This window comes from Mauremys reevesii, linkage group 10 (assembly GCF_016161935.1).
Source record: "Mauremys reevesii isolate NIE-2019 linkage group 10, ASM1616193v1, whole genome shotgun sequence".
Lineage (NCBI taxonomy): Eukaryota > Metazoa > Chordata > Testudines > Geoemydidae > Mauremys > Mauremys reevesii.
Genome location: NC_052632.1, coordinates 80,545,767 through 80,562,762, shown reverse-complemented (window position 1 = coordinate 80,562,762; position 16,996 = coordinate 80,545,767). Strand labels below are relative to the sequence as shown.

The following is a 16,996-nucleotide window of genomic DNA, read 5'->3' as shown; positions in this document are numbered from 1 at the left end:
TTGTTTTTCTAATCCGGCCGGGTTCAAAGCGGCGGGGCTCGCGCCGGGCACAGCTGCGGCTGTCTGAACTCTAACAGGTGACGGGCGCAGCTGTCATTTCAACTTAGCTGTTCCAAGAGAAGAGGCTTCTGTGATTTCATTGCTGTGGTTGTTATTAACCCTTGAGAGTGTTTGGCACAACGGCCTCTGCGTTCCAGTATCTTCACCCCGGAATGGGGCAGCAGGCACTTCTCCCCCACACAGGCAGAAAGCCCCAGATTCCTCTGAATCTTCGTGGAAAGAAAATGCCCTGGTTTCTTTGGAGTCTTTTTCTTTCTTTCTCTCTTTTCTCCACGTGACAATTAAGCGAGCAAGAAAGCGCATTCCAGTGGTTTAAAGTGCATCCGATGGAATGCATTCACCGAGCATGATGGTCTTAAGCACCCAAGAGCAATTTGACCTCCAGGGAAAGGTGGGACTCATTAAAGGTTGCTGGCCTCTTCTGAAATGCTTTTACAGAGGAGGGAGGAATGCACCTGTTCCTTGGCCTGGGTATTGTAGCACGGTGAGCAGCGTGTGATCTCTGCCAATAATCCACCCTCCATCACAGCCTTTTCCACTAGGGCTTTCTGGGGGGCTTCTCCTACAATGACATGTGGCTCCTCCACACAGCTACTGTGTTGCATGATACCCGCTAGGCAGGTTGCATGATACATTTCTCCTACAGGAGGCCTGGCACTGTCCATCTCCCTTTGTGGTTACCAAAAGAAGGTGACAGCAGAGGTACCGAGCCACAAGAGCGTTGACTTAGTCGGCATGTGCATATAGCCAGGAGAGTGACTCTGTAAAGGTGATGACACAGACGCACCCTCCCAAGGATGATCGTGCTTGAGCTTTTCACGTGCCAACAGCAGGCTGGCATGCGTGGAGGGCACTAGAATCCCCCCCCCCCAGGGCCAGGCACAACTGCAGCTCCTTCGTACGCCCCCAGGAGTGCAGAATTCCAAAGACGGTGGGATAAAGCAGAAACATGGCTTCACTCGTCTTTCCACACCAGCCTGCAGTGTGCATCATCTCCCTCGGTGAGCCGGGGAGCTGCAGCCAGCATCCTGTGTGCCCGCGTCAGAATGCACACCCCGCCACCTGCCCCCAGTGCTCTCCTAGGGTGAGCCCCAGTACTTGGCTGTGTCTCAAAGGCATGTTGCACTGGCACGGGCTACAGCGTAAATGGGCTCAGTTTAAAGGTCTTGATGTGATTAAGCCCGGAGATGGAACTAGAATATATTAAGGGCTAAATTTTGCTTCTAAACAGGTGCCTACAAGTGTCACTGAAGGTGCAGGCATTTAGCTGGGGTCAGGATTTGGCTCCAAGACACCATCTGAAGGTCTCCTAGGAATGGAGTGGTTGCAATTGTGTTTCTTTCCAAATTGTTGGGTTAGGTCAAACTTCTGGTAACATTTTTGAGAAACCTAAGAGCTGTCCTGGGAACCCAGACAGCAAGAGAAAATACGTCTACACTGCATTGTAAGCCCAGCTTTTTGGGACCCAGGCTTGTGGATTTAGTGTTTCCAAATCTGTGCTTGAGTGTCCACATTGCACTGTAAACCTGGGTTTATAATTGCTGGACCCAGCTCTCAGAGCTGGGCTAACACATTCTGACTCCGGTCAGCAGCTAGATCTGCATCCACACAGCAAAAAGACAGGGCTGGATCTGGCTCTGACTCACACCCCTAGCATGGTGCTTGCTGACCCGAGCCAGACTGATTTGCATGTGGACAGAAGGGGGACTTGGGCTGAAACCAGAGTCAGACCCTAGTGTGCAGCAAGTGACTCCTCCCAACACACATATCCACCCGAATGGCCTTCACTGGAAGACACTAAAACACCTCCTGCAGGTTTCCATTATCTGGTCTAGTTCTTGTGATTCTCCGGTGACAAGGAGGAGCAGGGGCCAATCTGCAGGTGCTAAACTCAGACTATTTCTGTGGCTGCTCATCGCTAAGAATCAGGACAAGCTCCTAAGCCGGGAATGATCCCAGATGGATCATTTGGAGGGTTGGAAACCTTTGGGATTAAATAGACAGTATTTTATTCCTAATAATAATAAAGTTTGGGGAACATGTGGAAGCTTGAGCCGTCATCTGTGCCATGATGCTCCTTAAAAGCCCAATGTGTTCGCCACTAGGAACGGGAGTAGTCACGAAATGCAAATTCAAACAATCATCCCAACAGTCTATAAAGCCAAGGGGATGTTTATTTCCACTCCCAAATGTTTGTCTGCAACAACAGCAAAGACCATCTGTCACCAACAGAGTAAAAAAACTGTCCACACTCCGGCTGCGAAGTGTGCTAGAAACACTTGCTCCTACCCAGCGCGCACCAACCAAAATATGCACCGTTAGCGACAAGTATTCATTGGGGCAGCTTGTTCCATGACAGTTGCACTGGCAGAGAGCGTTGGAGGCTTAAACCATGACCTCGTTTGACCTGGGTTAACGATAGCAACACACGACCTATCATAAGCTCATATCTATTGGAAAAAAAAAAAAAAAAGGGACGGGGGAGATCATCCCTGGTGAAACTCCATTTAAATCAATGGAGTTATCCACCAGGGAGGAATTTTGCTCAAAGCACTTAGACCACTAGGAAAATTTATGCTCTTGCTTTACTGCTTCAATGTCATCAGTTTTATGCAGAAGAAACATAAGAACGGGTCAGACCAAAGGTCTAGGTCCATCCCAAGGTCCATCTATGGATCTGTCCATGTGCCGTGGCCCCTGAGCCCCAGAGGCTGTGGCAAAACAGGCAATTTGATCATGATCTCTCCTCTCTTCCATCCTCATCCTCTCTCTGGCTAGACACAGCACCAGGCTACCCATTTCATCCTGGCTTATATATATTTATTTTAGCCACTCAGTTATTTTTCCAGTCCCTTTTAAACATTGTTATAGTCCTCTCCTTTCCCCAACTCCTCAGTGGAGAAGGACAAGTTAATCAATAAGAAGAAGAAGAAAGAACTTTCTTTTATTTGTTTTAAACTATTAATTTCATTATTTCATTTTTTTTAGTCTTTATCTTATATTAATAATATATAAAAATAACTTTCCTTATCCACTTTCTCAACATCACATTTTTATATATACTATCATGTCCCCCTTAGTCTTCTCTTTTTCCAAACTGAAAAATATTGGATCTCTCCCTTCAAGTTATTAAAGAAACAAAACGTGGACTAAAATAACTGTATGCTGGACTCAGTCAGAATCTGGCCCTTAATACTCCAGTTAAACAAATCACCCTCTTCCCTCACTGAAACCAGGAAACTAGATCTTTACTTCTGGGATGCTACAGGTTTGAAATATAGCCCGTGGGCCAGATACAAATTACAGACTTGTAACCACACTGGATTTGCACAGGTGTAACTGCGAGCAAAATATAGCACCATTCTCAGGAGTGGTTTCCGCACTGACCCAGCACTGCCCACTGACACCATCACCCAGGGCCTGCCTAGCAGCGGTAAGACCGAAAGAGAGAGAGGTACCATCCACTAGCCGATTGCACCCCAGAGCACACAGACTGGATGACGCTGAGTTCAATTCCTCCCCAGATGACCTGAGCAATGACCATTATCCCAACAAGCCTCAAACCCCATCCACACGGCTGGCTTATACCTCTCTGCCTATTTAATTGAAAATTAAAATTAATTTGCATTTCCCCCCACGCTCAGTTAGCTGCACAAATTGTTCATCCGGGTCCTACTTGACTCCTATGAGTTGAGATAACAAAGTTTCTCCTGTTTTAGGCTCATTGTCCCCAAGAAGATGAAACTGGATGATTGAATGGGTCCTTTCCATCCCTAATGTCTCTGAGTCTGTGGTATAGGTGGGTGTCAACATGATGATACACTCCAATGAGTTCTACAATAAAGACTGTAGCTTGAACTCTCAAATGGCACAAACTAATGGGTAACACATATCCAAGTGCGTTCGAAATTATATATGTTTTATGTGCTATATTGGACATGTACGACAATGCAAGATTGTGCCCTACTGGATTTTTACTAGTGATTAGTCCAGCCTAAGTCCCAAGGGGTGAGACTTCCAGCACTTCCCTTGGGAGATCCTGAAAGATTTAATGGTCCAGAAGCTTCTTTTATACCAAGAAACCTAAATGATAAACAGATTCAGCCTAAATTAGTCCTTTCTTAATTTCATCTCATTGCTTCAAGTATACCTTCTGATCTACCTCCCTCAATAATTCCTCGCTGGCCGTGGTTACTATCCTAGAACATAGCACCCTGTCTGACTGTATCCAGAGAGCAGAAAAGTCACATCTTTCCCCAAGTCCGAGGATGTTTTGATCAGGTGTTTAGGTTATGGCTCATTACAGAGACAGGGACTAGATGCAAGAACCAGGCGGAACCCCCTTCTGAAAAAGAAGGAAATCCTGTTGTCTTGAAAGAGAAAACCTTGAAATGGCTTGGTAAGCCTTTGGTGTCTGGCTTTCATTTTGGAGGTGTCATGCTTGTTTTCAGTCATCATGGCATCCAGCTCCCAAGGGCTCATATCAGCTCAGCCTCGCAATGCTCTTCCTCTAAAAGCCCCGCTGTATGCAGCTGCAGCTATGACACAAAAGGACTGAGAAGCATTGAAAAGCACACAGCCAGTTCGCTGATCACTCATTAATGGCATTTCATATTTTTTTCCTGACCGCTGTTGTTGTTCTTGTGGTGTGTGTGGGTTTTGTTTGCCCTCCCCCCTGAAAAGAATAGAGGATAGAAATGAAGCAAACTTGATAAAGGCCATTAAGTGTTATCCTTTAAAAAAAAAACAGGGCTCTTTTTCTTTTATAGGTGGCTTGGACAGCTGGCTCTTTAAATATTAATCAGGGTCTCATTGATATGCAAATATGTTAATGCCAAATAATGCTCTTGCAGCTGCACAGAATCAAACCAGTCCAGGCAGAGTGTCAGCCTCCTCTCCAAAATGAATGAAAATATTTGAGGACACAGGTGCAGGGAATGGACCATGAGCAAGATCCTTCTTAATAAGGTAATTTGTCTACCAGGCGCTATGCGGAGGAGCTGGCGCAATCTTTCACCCACTTGACAATATCTGACCGCTAAACAAGGTGTTAATCTTATAATTGTTTTGTTTACTGTTCCCTGCCACAACGTTCCTGGCTTCTTGCCCTGACACTTGGCCAGTTAAAATCAAGTTTACTGACAAGTCAGAGTCTTGCCAGCTAATCAGCAGTAAATTATCAATTGTTCTATTTCCAAAATAACAAGTAAACAGGAAAGACAGCGTGGCCCAAAGAAATAAAATCAGGTCAGAAATCCATTGTTTGCCCAATAATATTCTTTGTTTTCTTTAGTCCAGGAAACCTACATTCCACCCCTCCCACCCCAGTCCTTCCCTTGTGAAAATCCAGCTCCCAGCTGGACCAGAACCACTAGTTCAATGAGCTTTTGGAAGGAAGGTCTTAGTTTTCCTGCCCAGTTCTTACCCAACTATCTTTGCCTCCTGCTTGCTGGATAGGTAAGTGGTCAGTCCTCTGGAAATGACATCAACTGCACACAGTGGTCCAAATTCATCCTCTGGCTTTCTCTCTTGGAAGGGCATCCTGCCATGGCAAAACAAACCATCTTCTGCTCTCATAGCACTGTGGGACGGGGCCTTGTGTTTGATTCTCATCCTTCAGGTCCCCTCAAGACACTCTTCTTTGAAATGAACAAGAGGTCAACAGGCTACGCAACATAAGCCTCTCTCATGATCTTTACTGCTGTCCCGTTGTAGCGTAGACACATCCTACAGTGACAGAAGGGGTAGTTTTTTATATAGCTGTCATAAATCCACCCCCCATGGGAGGCGGTAGCTAGGTGGCCGGACAAATTCTTCCTTCGACCTAGCAGTGTCTACACTGAGGCCTAGGTTGGTTTAATTATGTCTCTCAGGGGCAGGAATTTTCTACACCCCTGAGTGGTGTAGCTAGGTCGACTTAAGTTTTAAGTGTAAATCAGGACTTAGGATTTGTCTATGTTGCAGTCACGGGATGTGATTGAAGCTTGTGTAGACTCACCCAAGCTAGTTAGTCTACCTAGTCAATCTACCTATCTTGGGTCCTGGAGCAGTGAAGCTGAAGCAGTGGGGGCGAGCTGCCCGAGTAATTACCCAGCATTCCAGGCGGCTTGTGTAGCCCGCACTGAAACCCATGCTGCTACAGCTTCATTCACTGCTTAGTTATCCGAGTTAGCTGGATTTAAGCAACCTCTGGTATGTATGTCTACACAAGCTGCACCCTCCCACCCATGCTGCAGTGTAGACATATCCATAGGCTAGGTTCAGCTTGACTTAACTGGGACTTCACCGGGATGGAACAGTGTCAGGTTCTTAGACTGTAAACTCTGCAGGGCAGGGACCTTTCTGTAACTGTTTAGTTGGTCTGAGAAGCACTACACACACCTAGGCTGCTATATAAACAACAAACGTTGAATCTTAACTGAAAGAGGGTCAAGTGGGTCAGAAAATGCGCAGGAAACCTCAAGTGAAGAGTGGACGATGCAAAGGTGTATGCTGGTGGATCGCTGGGTGGCATCCATCTTGCTGAATCGGTTCTGACTCAAACACCTCGCCACAGTGTGCGGAGCTGTTGTGATGCTGGATGTGCGATCGCTCAGGTGAGATGTAAAACCGAGGACCCACCAAGCCTGCAGTCACTCAAGATTCCCTGGCAACCTGGGGAGACAGATCTGAATTTCAGATGATCCAAAATGGGGTGTCAGTATTGCTAATGCAATACACACAATCGGCCTGGGCCACCTCTTATTTACAACTCTGTTGAAGCCAATGGAGTCACTAGGGTAAAGCCATAATTTACTCACTGTAGTGTAATTTGCTACCACTTTAAGGCTACTTTGCACTGCCAGAGCAGTGTAGAGGATCCTGGAGTAAATGAGAAGGCCCATCTGAGGGGTGAATCAGGCCTGGAGTATCAAGAAAACAGCCCTCACTCATAGTCTACCTCTAACCATTGCATCAGGACGGTTGCATGTCTTGTGCAATGCGATTCATTGTATTCCTGATGGAAAATGTTACCTTTTTTCTCTGACTCCCTTGGTGCAAAGGAAAGGGAAGAATCTTCGGCTCATGTTCCTACCTGTCTGGGGAAGAATTTACACAGGTGAGCTGCTCCGCTCTCATGCTGATGGGGAAGATGTTTCTATGGGAGCGTTTTCACTCACCGTTTCTAACGACGTCACATCTGAAACGTGATATTAAGAACATTTCCTATCCCTTAAGGGGTGCATGTCACCCCATTAATAACACAAACAGGAAACAAGTTCAGATACAAGAACAGCAGGCGTAAAAGCAGCAGCAGTTGCTATCTGCAGGATATTTTTTATATTTGCCTCCTGCAGTCGTCCCCTTTATTTTCCCTGCCAAGCCTCTTTGCTTGGGATCTCAGCGATGAATGATCTCGTCCGGGAACCCTGGTACCAGGCAAATGCAGCTGTGAGCCCTTTTTAATTACAGAGCCAGCGCTGCAGATGGCACCTCCGTCGACAAGCATCACAGCTGCATATATAAGAGCTCGTCCATTTGCCGCCAGCGCACTAGTATGTGGGGAAAAAAAGAGAGAGAGAGAGAAAAAATTAATTAATTAGAGAGAAAGAATGAGAAAGAGAATATGTGCAGGAAAGAGTCCAGCATGCAAGTTCAAGCCACGCATGTTGCATATTCTATAGGGTAGCTCGCCTGCTAGGACATCATGTTGTATGTTTGCATATGGTGAAACTTCTCCAGTTAGTACTAGACAAATTGCACCAGGAGTACTTTGAAACAGTCAGCTACAAAAGCAGGTTGTCTAATGAAGGTTTAATTGGGAAGCTTTATAGCCCAAAGCATTTCACAAAACATGAATCTGATCCTGCGTGGTGCTGAGTAGCCGTGTTTTCCAAGGAAATCAATGAGAATTCAGGGTATTTAGCACCTCCCAAGAGGCAGTCAATATCTAGCATAACCAGGCCCTATAGAACCTCAGATCTGAGTGACCCCACACTTTGAGAGGGTCAGAATCTGATCCCAGACTTTTCCACTCGGAACCACGTCCTCTTGTAAGCAAACTTAATCAAACTGCAAGAAAAAGTCTGAGGCCAAGGCTTCCCCGGGAGCTGATGACTGCTCTGGACTTTTTAAAAAAAACTGATTTGGCACATTATATACGGATTTAGGACAGGGATTTTCAAGGAGAGGTCAGACATTCCAATCCCATTGGCCTTTAAAGAGAGTTGGAAGAGAAACTGCCATCTCTGCCTTTGAAAATCTCCCCCTTGCAGCCAAACTTTGGGCTCCTCTGTTGGAAATTCCCAGCCTCGGGTCTGGCTCATTTAGCAAATACTGGACTTGGGCACCACCAGAGTGGTTCCCCCTTCCTGATTTTGCCCCTAGAGCTTTTCCCGTCTGGAGAGCTCCAGGCGAACCCACTGGCATCGCCGCGTGACAACGAGGTGGCGAGGCTCATTCAAGTCCCCGGTGTGCAATTTAGTTCTAAGCCACCACAGAGTTTTGGCATCAGACCGGAGGACTGCAGGCCAGGCCGACTGCCCCGGTCTACATTGTGCTAAGGAGCCGATAGCCAGGGGCATCCAGCGTGGGAGCCGAGCTAAATGCCAAGCAATCCTCAGGAAGTGGATGTTTTACTGCACTGCAGAGAAATGCCAGAAAACAACCCGTTGGTTGTTTTTGGCAAAATACAGATTAAAAATAAATCAATCCTTAGAATCACATGAACATTATGTAACCACATGACTAGCAGCAGCTGGGCCAAGGCCAGATTCTGATCTCATTTACATTCAGTACATCTGGAGAAACTCCAACAGAATCACCCTGAAACTGGAATCTAGTCCCTTGCCTCTGTCTCTTTTACTCACTTTAATACTGGTCTGAGCATCCAGGGAACGAAGCCTGTAAGTTGTTATTAATCCATTTCTTGCACCTGACTCTGGGCCATATTCAGCTAAGCTAATTCATGTTGAATTGTGCCCTGGCTGGTGAAGTCAGTTGGAGTATTTCTCGGGTAAGATGCTCCCCAACACAAGCAAAGGGATCGGAATCTGAACTTGCGCCTTCAAGCCACATTTTTATAAGGGCCTTCAAACAATAGCTTTTGGCTAAGATTTGCAAAGCCATCAAAGGGATTTGGACACCGAATTCCCATTAAAATCAAATCAAATAAATCTCAGCACTTATAGGTCTACTTTAGTCTCACAGATGAAATGGAAAAGGAAATGAAAAAGAACATATATTTAGGTTTGGAAAGTTGCTTTTTGAAAAACAAAATATATTGTTCTTCTAATAGTATCTTCTTATTAGCCTAAAGCACTTTACAAACTCCTGGACCAATTCTGCACCACTGAAGTCAGTGGAAATTCTGATCTATTTTGACAATTCAACGGGAGCAGAATTGGGCCCAATGAGTCGGATTCTGGAGACCTTCTTCACCCCAAACTCCCATTGATTTCAGAACGGTTACTGACTGCAGGATTGGCCTACCATATCTGAGTTACATCTTCCACTGCTGAAATGCAGCCAGCTCTGGAGTAGAATGCAGTAACCATTTAACAGCACACAGCAACACTATGGAACAATTTTGGACAGGAAATGAACAAGACTCTCCTATACAACTGTAACTGCAAGAGGAATTTAGGCTATACAATAATGATTCTCTTACAATGACACAGCACCTCTTACCCCAAACTGCTTTATATGGATATAATCATGAGGTTGGGATTTGGAGCTAACTGTAATGAAAAGTACCACTGCATCTTTAATGATCCCGTGGGTCTGGATCTAGGTTTCATGCCTGATCCAAAGGATACACAGGAGCATAGATTCAGAGCTGACTTACAGGGAAGAATACCTCCCCCCACTCCACACACACACTGCCGCATTGACACCATTCCCTGCAGCACCTAGCCTGTCTTGTGAAGTGTCCCAGCCAAGTACTGATCCCGACTGAGGTTCCTGAGCTTGTTGAGGTGATGGACAGTGGCGGCACACCTGGTGAGAACTGCTGAAGTCTGTCTAACCCATTGACTTCTGTTGGGGTAGTCACTGTGCAATCCATTTCCCTAGCAGCAGCTAACGAAACCAGTGCCTGTCCTGTGGGGTAAATCCTGCTCTCCTTAGGCAAGCAAAATTCCCATTGAACTCAATGCGTTTTTTGTTTGGGAAAGGACTGGGTTTCTGGGAAATGGAGCTGTATGGTGTTTGGCCCTGTAAGAATGAAACAATCCTCTTCCCCTCCCTCTCAGAGAAGATACTGCTGGGACAGTAAGCCACCTTCGTGCCAATCAACTGGATCCATAGAAACCCTGGGCCAGAACCTGGGTTGGTGTCAGATGGCATAACTCTATTGAAGTCAATGGAGCATTGCCAGTTGACACCAGCTGAGAATCTGGCTCATTATCTCCTATCAAGCTTTTCAGTGCATGTCTCATGCAGGGAATACCACAAAGTGTTAAATACCATTGCATAGTTTGATGGAGACACGCAAGCGGGTGCTATCACTTTGGACACTTAGTGCATCTCCCTGCCATTGTTTTCCTCCCTATATTCCCTCATTCACAACTTCGCTCTTCTACCTCTCTTCCCCATTTGCATCCTCCTCCTTGTTCCTTCCTCTGCTCTCAGGCCTACAATCTTCTTACATTACAGCAATTTATACGCTCACCGGTTGCTACTAGAATTATCCGTGTGTCTATTACAATCCCAGTAACCATTTGTAGATATAAAATCTCCATTCAAGGTCCATCCAGTTTGACCGGCAGGCTCTAGAGCCACAACATAGGATTAAAACTAGTGGCCCCTGGCTGTTGCTCGAGAGAGCTATGCAAGACATTTTCATATACACCAGGTGCTGGTTCCTTAAGTCATTTAGAAGGCTGGAGTTTGCATTTGGAGCAATGTCAGTGGCAACACAAAAGGAAGCAGGTCTGTTGAAATGATACATTTCACTTTGCTGCTTGGGGAACAGCTCACAGGCTCTATAAAGTGCAGACAGCTGAGGCAAAGGTATCTTTTTACCCTAGAGCTCATTCATGAACAAAAGCCTAGGACAGCGTGGGCGTCTGGGCCAGACGGAGCGTAAACAGGGGATTAGCTGTGCACACGCCCCTAGTGAGGGTGGGCTTTTTTTCTTCACGCTTAAAACATTATTCTTCACAGCAACAACAGGCCTGGTCACCTATAAGCAGCGATGGGCTTTCTCCTTTCTCCGGCACTGGAGGACGGAAAGGGCCCGGTATGGAATGTTATGAGCCAGATCCACAGCTAGTGCGGTAGCTCCATTAAGCTGAATGGCTCTATGCTGATCGAGGGTATTTCTACATTATGCCTGGTGGTGTGAATCCCAGCCCCAGTAGATACACCTGCACTGGGTCTCTTCACCCTAGCATCCTAAAAAGAGTGCTGTTGCCATGGCAGTGAGAACGGTGGGAGGGGCTGCCCACCCCAACTCCAATCCCGGTCAAGACCATAAGTATGTATTCCAGGCTGCCCCACTATGGCTATGCCCTGAGATATTTAGCACGCTTAGCACAATCACAGCTAGCACAGGTATGTCTTGTCAAGTTTAAATTAATACCTTCCAGCTCCAGAATAGACACACAGAATATCAGGGCTGAAAGGGACCTCAGGAGGTATCTAGTCCAACCCGCTGCTCAAAGCAGGACCAATCCCCAGACAGATTTTTGCCCCAGTTTCCTAAATGAACTCACAACCGTGGGTTTAGCAGGCCAGTGCTCAAACCACTGAGCTATCCCCCCCTGCATGATGGCTCCACGCTTCCCCCTACACACAGGGGTGTGAGTAAAGTTCACTTTGCAGCCCTTACAGCAGCACCTGAACACTGTCAAAGCATTCAGGTGCTGCCACCCTTGTACCAGCTGAGAACCTGGCCCTCTTATTTCGGGGGCAGCGTGGGCAAGGGCCGTCTCTCACTATGTGCCTAGCCCCGCTGGGCCCCCATCTTGGTCCAGGCCTCTAGGTGTTCCTCAAAGACACATAATAAACCACAGTCCGGATAGCTGGTGCAAAGTTGGCGTCACTCCATCGAAGCGAATGGATTTATACTGATGTAAGTGGCAGAAATGAGGCCTGCAGGCTGTTGGATGGCTAGACCAGTCTGATGGGAGTCGAAATCCTACCCTCAAGTCTAGCAAGGAGCAAATATCTTGTAAACGAAGTGGAGGGAAACTCTCTGGATGTGTTTCCCGAAGCCAGCTCAATAGAAGGCACTTGACTGAAGCAAAAACATGATCCAGTGGTATATGACCTGCAAAAAGGAAAAAAAAATTAATATAAAATGAATTCTCAGCCCTACCCACCCACATGTGCATATATAGGCCCAAAACACCGAGGGCACAGAGCAATAAACAGCTCATTCCCCATCCTGGCTGCACAGGCGGAAAGGCACTTCCAGTGCAGGAGTGATGGACATTCTGTGAGCCATTGTGTACATGCCGTGTGCTTTCTATACGCACGCCATAAAAGTAATGCTTTGTGAAGGATATATAAACATTCACGTCAGCCAGCACAGAACAAGCAGGGCAGCTGGGAGAGACTCAGCTGGAAGCAGCACAGACTTCGGTGCCTAGCTAGGAGAATTAGCACGGCACCAAAGCTTCATAAATAGGGCACGTTGGACGTGATTTCCCCAGGCTGTTTACCGTTTTCCAGCCAGCAAATTATGATGGGTGGCTTAGAGAAAAAAGAAGCAATCCTCCCTCCTACAAAGGCGTCTGCTCCAAACACAGAATGAATCCCAAGCCCAACCCCAAACCTTCTGCCTGGCTGAGAAACGTTCAGGTCACTTTTTAAGCATTTTTTTGCTAGAAAGAGGCCCCAAACCAAATCCCCAACTTCAACACCCCTAGACTGCGGGGTGTTCGAATTCCAAACCCATTTCTGTCCAGTTCCCTAATCCTCTATTGGCATTACAAGCCACACCAATGCTGCCAAAGCATACAAGGAGGGAGACACCGCTTGCCTGTATCAGAGATAGTGATGATATGCCCCCAAAATGGCTTCATGCTGCTTTTGGGCTTTCAAGTCCATGTCCGTTGTTCATGACAGTCTATTCCTGGTCCAATGGAGGATGCTTCACAGCAGGTAGGCAACCTATGGCATGTGTACCAAAGGTGGCACGCGAGCTGGTTTTCAGTGGCACTCACACTGCCCGGGTCCTGGTCACCGGTCCGGGGACTCTGCATTTTAATTTAATTTTAAATGAAGCTTCTTAAACATTTTAAAAACCTTATTTACTTTACATACAACAATAGTTTAGTTCTGTATTATAGACTTATAGAAAGGGACTTTCTAAAAACATTAAAATGTATGACTGGCACGCGAAAACTTAAATTAGAGTGAATAAATGAAGACTCGGCACACCACTTCCGAAAGGTTGCTGATCCCTGCTCCACAGCATGATGCTATCTCTACCATCTCTTTTCTCTCTGCCAAGGTTAAGCACAGTTTCTCCTCAACTCAGATCTGGATACGAGTTTATGTAAGTCGGCTCGTTTTCATATTGACCTGTGCCAAACTCCTAAATTCAAACACCCCCATACTTTCTTCTGGTGCTCAACATCTACATCCAAATGTAGCAATTTGAATCCATTGAATATATTTTTCTCCATGCTGCTAGGTTCCAATGGGGTCTGGAGCAGAAGAGCCCAAAATACCATAAATATTGTTCTTAGTCTCACCTTATTTCCCATTTCCCTGGAAGTCTTACGATATAGTGAGATGGTCCATCCAAGTCGTTGCAGACCCAACAGGTCAGGATAGTTCAGAGAAGCATCTTCTCTGACCATCCATATCTTTTGAAATGTTCCCATCCCTATAAATTTCCCAAAGTGCTACTTACTATCATCACACAAGTTCAATCGCTGTAGCATGAAGCAGGCAAATGTAATAGTGCCATCTCTTGCAATATTATCACCTGTTTTGTGCTATTTGGTTTTTCCTTATCCCCCCAAGTTTCTGAAATCCTGTGATTATATGAGAATCTCAGCTTACATTTAAAAAAAATGTAGCCTTCGTGGCAAATAAAAAGCAAATAAGAGCTTTAAATTTTGACCCTAATTATGGCCTAACACCTCAAAAACCACAAAGTAGTGTTGTTTAGGAAATGGACCTTCCATTCGGTGGGAAAGTCAGACATTTTGAAATTTGTTTGCATTCTGAATTGAAACGTAAAGTTTACATTTCAAAATTTACCAGGGAACAGAATAGTATTCCAAAAATATTTGATTCAGAAACATCAAATTGTTTTGTTTTGATAATGTCAAAACACTTTAAAATATTAAATAGATATATATTATATTATGTATATATAATATAATGTTAATATTTCAATGCAAGGTAAAAGTACTAAAGGAATCAAAATGATACGGTGTCATGGGGCAAGTACACCCCGTTCCCCTTTGGGGCGGGGCAAGGCGTTGCATCCCCATGGTTAAGTCTGCCTGAGTATCCTTCACCTCAGGGCAGAAGGGCCTAGGGCTCAGAGTCAATAATACCACCCTTGCCTTCAAGGTGGCATGTCCCATTGCCTTCAGGGTGGTATGGCTGCCATTGCCTTCAGGGTGGTATGGCCTAGTGGCCAGAGTCAATACAGTTGCCCTCCTCAACAGGGCTGTATGGGGTAGTGACCAGTGTGGGGAGTGGGCCGCTCCCTAGGGGCGGGTGGCAGCCGGGTTAGGGAGACCCGGGTCCTCCCTGTTCCACTAGTCCCAGCCCAGGGCCCTCAGCGATGATGTGTCCAAAACACACTGATGACTCTCAGGACAATGGCTAGTCCCCTCCCGGGGCTGCTTCCTACCATATCTCCCGTTGCTGCAGACTTGGCATTGTCGAAGTCTCCGGGTACCAGCTTCCAGCAGCAGCGTCCTCCCTTGGGCATCCGCAGTTGCCTGGGTGTCTGCCTGGGTCTCAGAGCCTCTGGCTTCCATGGTCTGGGTCTTCAGCTGCTTCTGGGCTGGAGCTTGTAACACGTGTCCTTCCTCCTCGGTGGTCAGCTTTTATACTGCAGCTCGAGCTGGAGCATGTGGGGCAGAGGTGAGGGGGTGTGGCTTCCCCAGCCAAGAGCGTGGGCTTAACCCCTTCATCTCCAGTGTGGGGCAAGTACGCCCCATCACACATGGTCAAAACAAAATGTTTTGACAGTATCAAAATGAGAAAGTTGAAAGGGTTTAGACAGACTTTTTCCTGACAAAAAATTAATTAAAATTGACACATTGCAGTGAAACATTTCAATAAAATTACATTTTCCTTTAGAAAATTGTTCCACTGTACATTTTTCAACTAACTTTACCAGAAGTAATTTTTAAAAAACCTAACATTTTTTTCTCATGATTTATAAGCCAATGCCATGATTTTGGGAGTCCTAACTTGTTATTTTTGCATAATTGGAGTGAAATCCTGACTCCATTGAAGTCAGTTGGGCCAGGATTTCACCCATGGGATAGGTAACTGGTACATACCGATATTAATCTTCACTTTGTCTAATTTTTTTGTTTTTAGTGGTGCAAATTGTTTAAAAAACAGCTGCTGTTTTCCACTCCACTCTTCAGCGTTGGGGAAAAGTGATTCCTGGATGTAGCATTTGAAAATCACTTTGGAGTGCTGTGCAGTGTATAAACGGAAGCTATTTTTCCACAAGTCTATCATGGGCCTCTTTCTGTCATGATGTGCTTTAGCAGATGGGTGCGTGAGAAAGCACAGACAGATAACCTGATTTGACCCACAAGTTAAGGCTAACTCAGTGTCTTGGTTACCTCTTACCGCTGTTTTCTACCACAGCTTCTGCATAGCTGGAGAATCCAGCAGCTTTTGTGCCATTGCAACATCGACACTTCCAGGAGGATGTAATCGGATATAGCACAGGGCAGACTGTAGCAGGTACATAACTGCAGCACGTCCATGGTTAATATTAACATCAAAACAGTCATAGTGTGTTCTTTAGCTATATTGTGCACATATGTTCCAGAGACAGGGATAGAAGTCTATTTACGATTCTCATCAGATGTAACCCTTTCTACACCATCACAACTAACCCTTTTAACCCACCCCAATCTCTGTGGGCCAGATTTTGGCAAGTAGCTGATACGGAGCCCCTACCCTTGCATCCCCTATACAGGAGCTTGCTCAGGCTGGACTAGGTTCCTTCCAAGAATCTTGATGGGCAAGAGATACTTGAAAGGGAGTAGGGAGGAGAGAGGTGGGGCCAATGCCCAATCCCTTGGGCACAGCTGGTAATAAGGTAATAATTGGAGATATACCAATCTCTTAGAACTGGAAGGGACCTTGAAAGGTCATCGAGTCCAGCCCCCTGCCTTCACTAGCAGGACCAATTTTTGCCCCAGATCCCTAAGTGGCCCCCTCAAGGATTGAACTCACAACCCTGGGTTTAACAGGCCAATGCTCAAACCACTGAGCTATCCCTCCCCCCATGTCCATGGTATGTCCTTCGAGGGTGGCACGGCTGGCCAGATATAGTGTGCTACCCGGGCAGCTGTAGGGAGAATTCTCGCTAGAATCCTACTCCAGGGACTCTGGCAGTGCAGCCCCATCGGCACGACAGACAAGTCTAAGGCAGAATCTAGCCTCATCTTAATTATCCATTGTCATTCGTTTCACCTGAGCCACTTAAAGTCCCGTATATCTGGGGCTTCCCATTCCACTGCCTTCCTGCTTGAAAGGATCATGGACTTCCAGGTTGGATTTCAAGAATTCATTGTATTCCTCCTTCCTTCAATTCTCTACAATACAAACTTCTCTCCGAGAGGGGCCAGGCACAGCTGACCATCTCCCAACAGGTGTCTAGGGTGGGCGGGCTGAGCGATGCCACTGCCGGGCCTTCCCAATAAACCATCCGCTGCTACGTTTCGTCTCCAGCGCTGGCCAGCATGGAGAGAACCAAAATGAGGTAAGTCTTTGCACTAGACTAACACTT

The 16,996-nt window shown here is 46.2% G+C and overlaps 1 long non-coding RNA gene across 1 annotated transcript; it reads right to left on the bottom strand.

Moving 5' to 3' along the window:
* Nucleotides 1–5,418: 5,418 nt before the first annotated feature.
* LOC120373994 lies at nucleotides 5,419–7,287 on the bottom strand. The gene is made up of 4 exons (XR_005585845.1): nucleotides 7,221–7,287; nucleotides 7,075–7,135; nucleotides 6,519–6,714; nucleotides 5,419–5,787 (listed from the first exon to the last, which is right to left on the bottom strand). It is a non-coding gene; the product is annotated as an uncharacterized LOC120373994 (long non-coding RNA).
* Nucleotides 7,288–16,996: the final 9,709 nt, after the last annotated feature.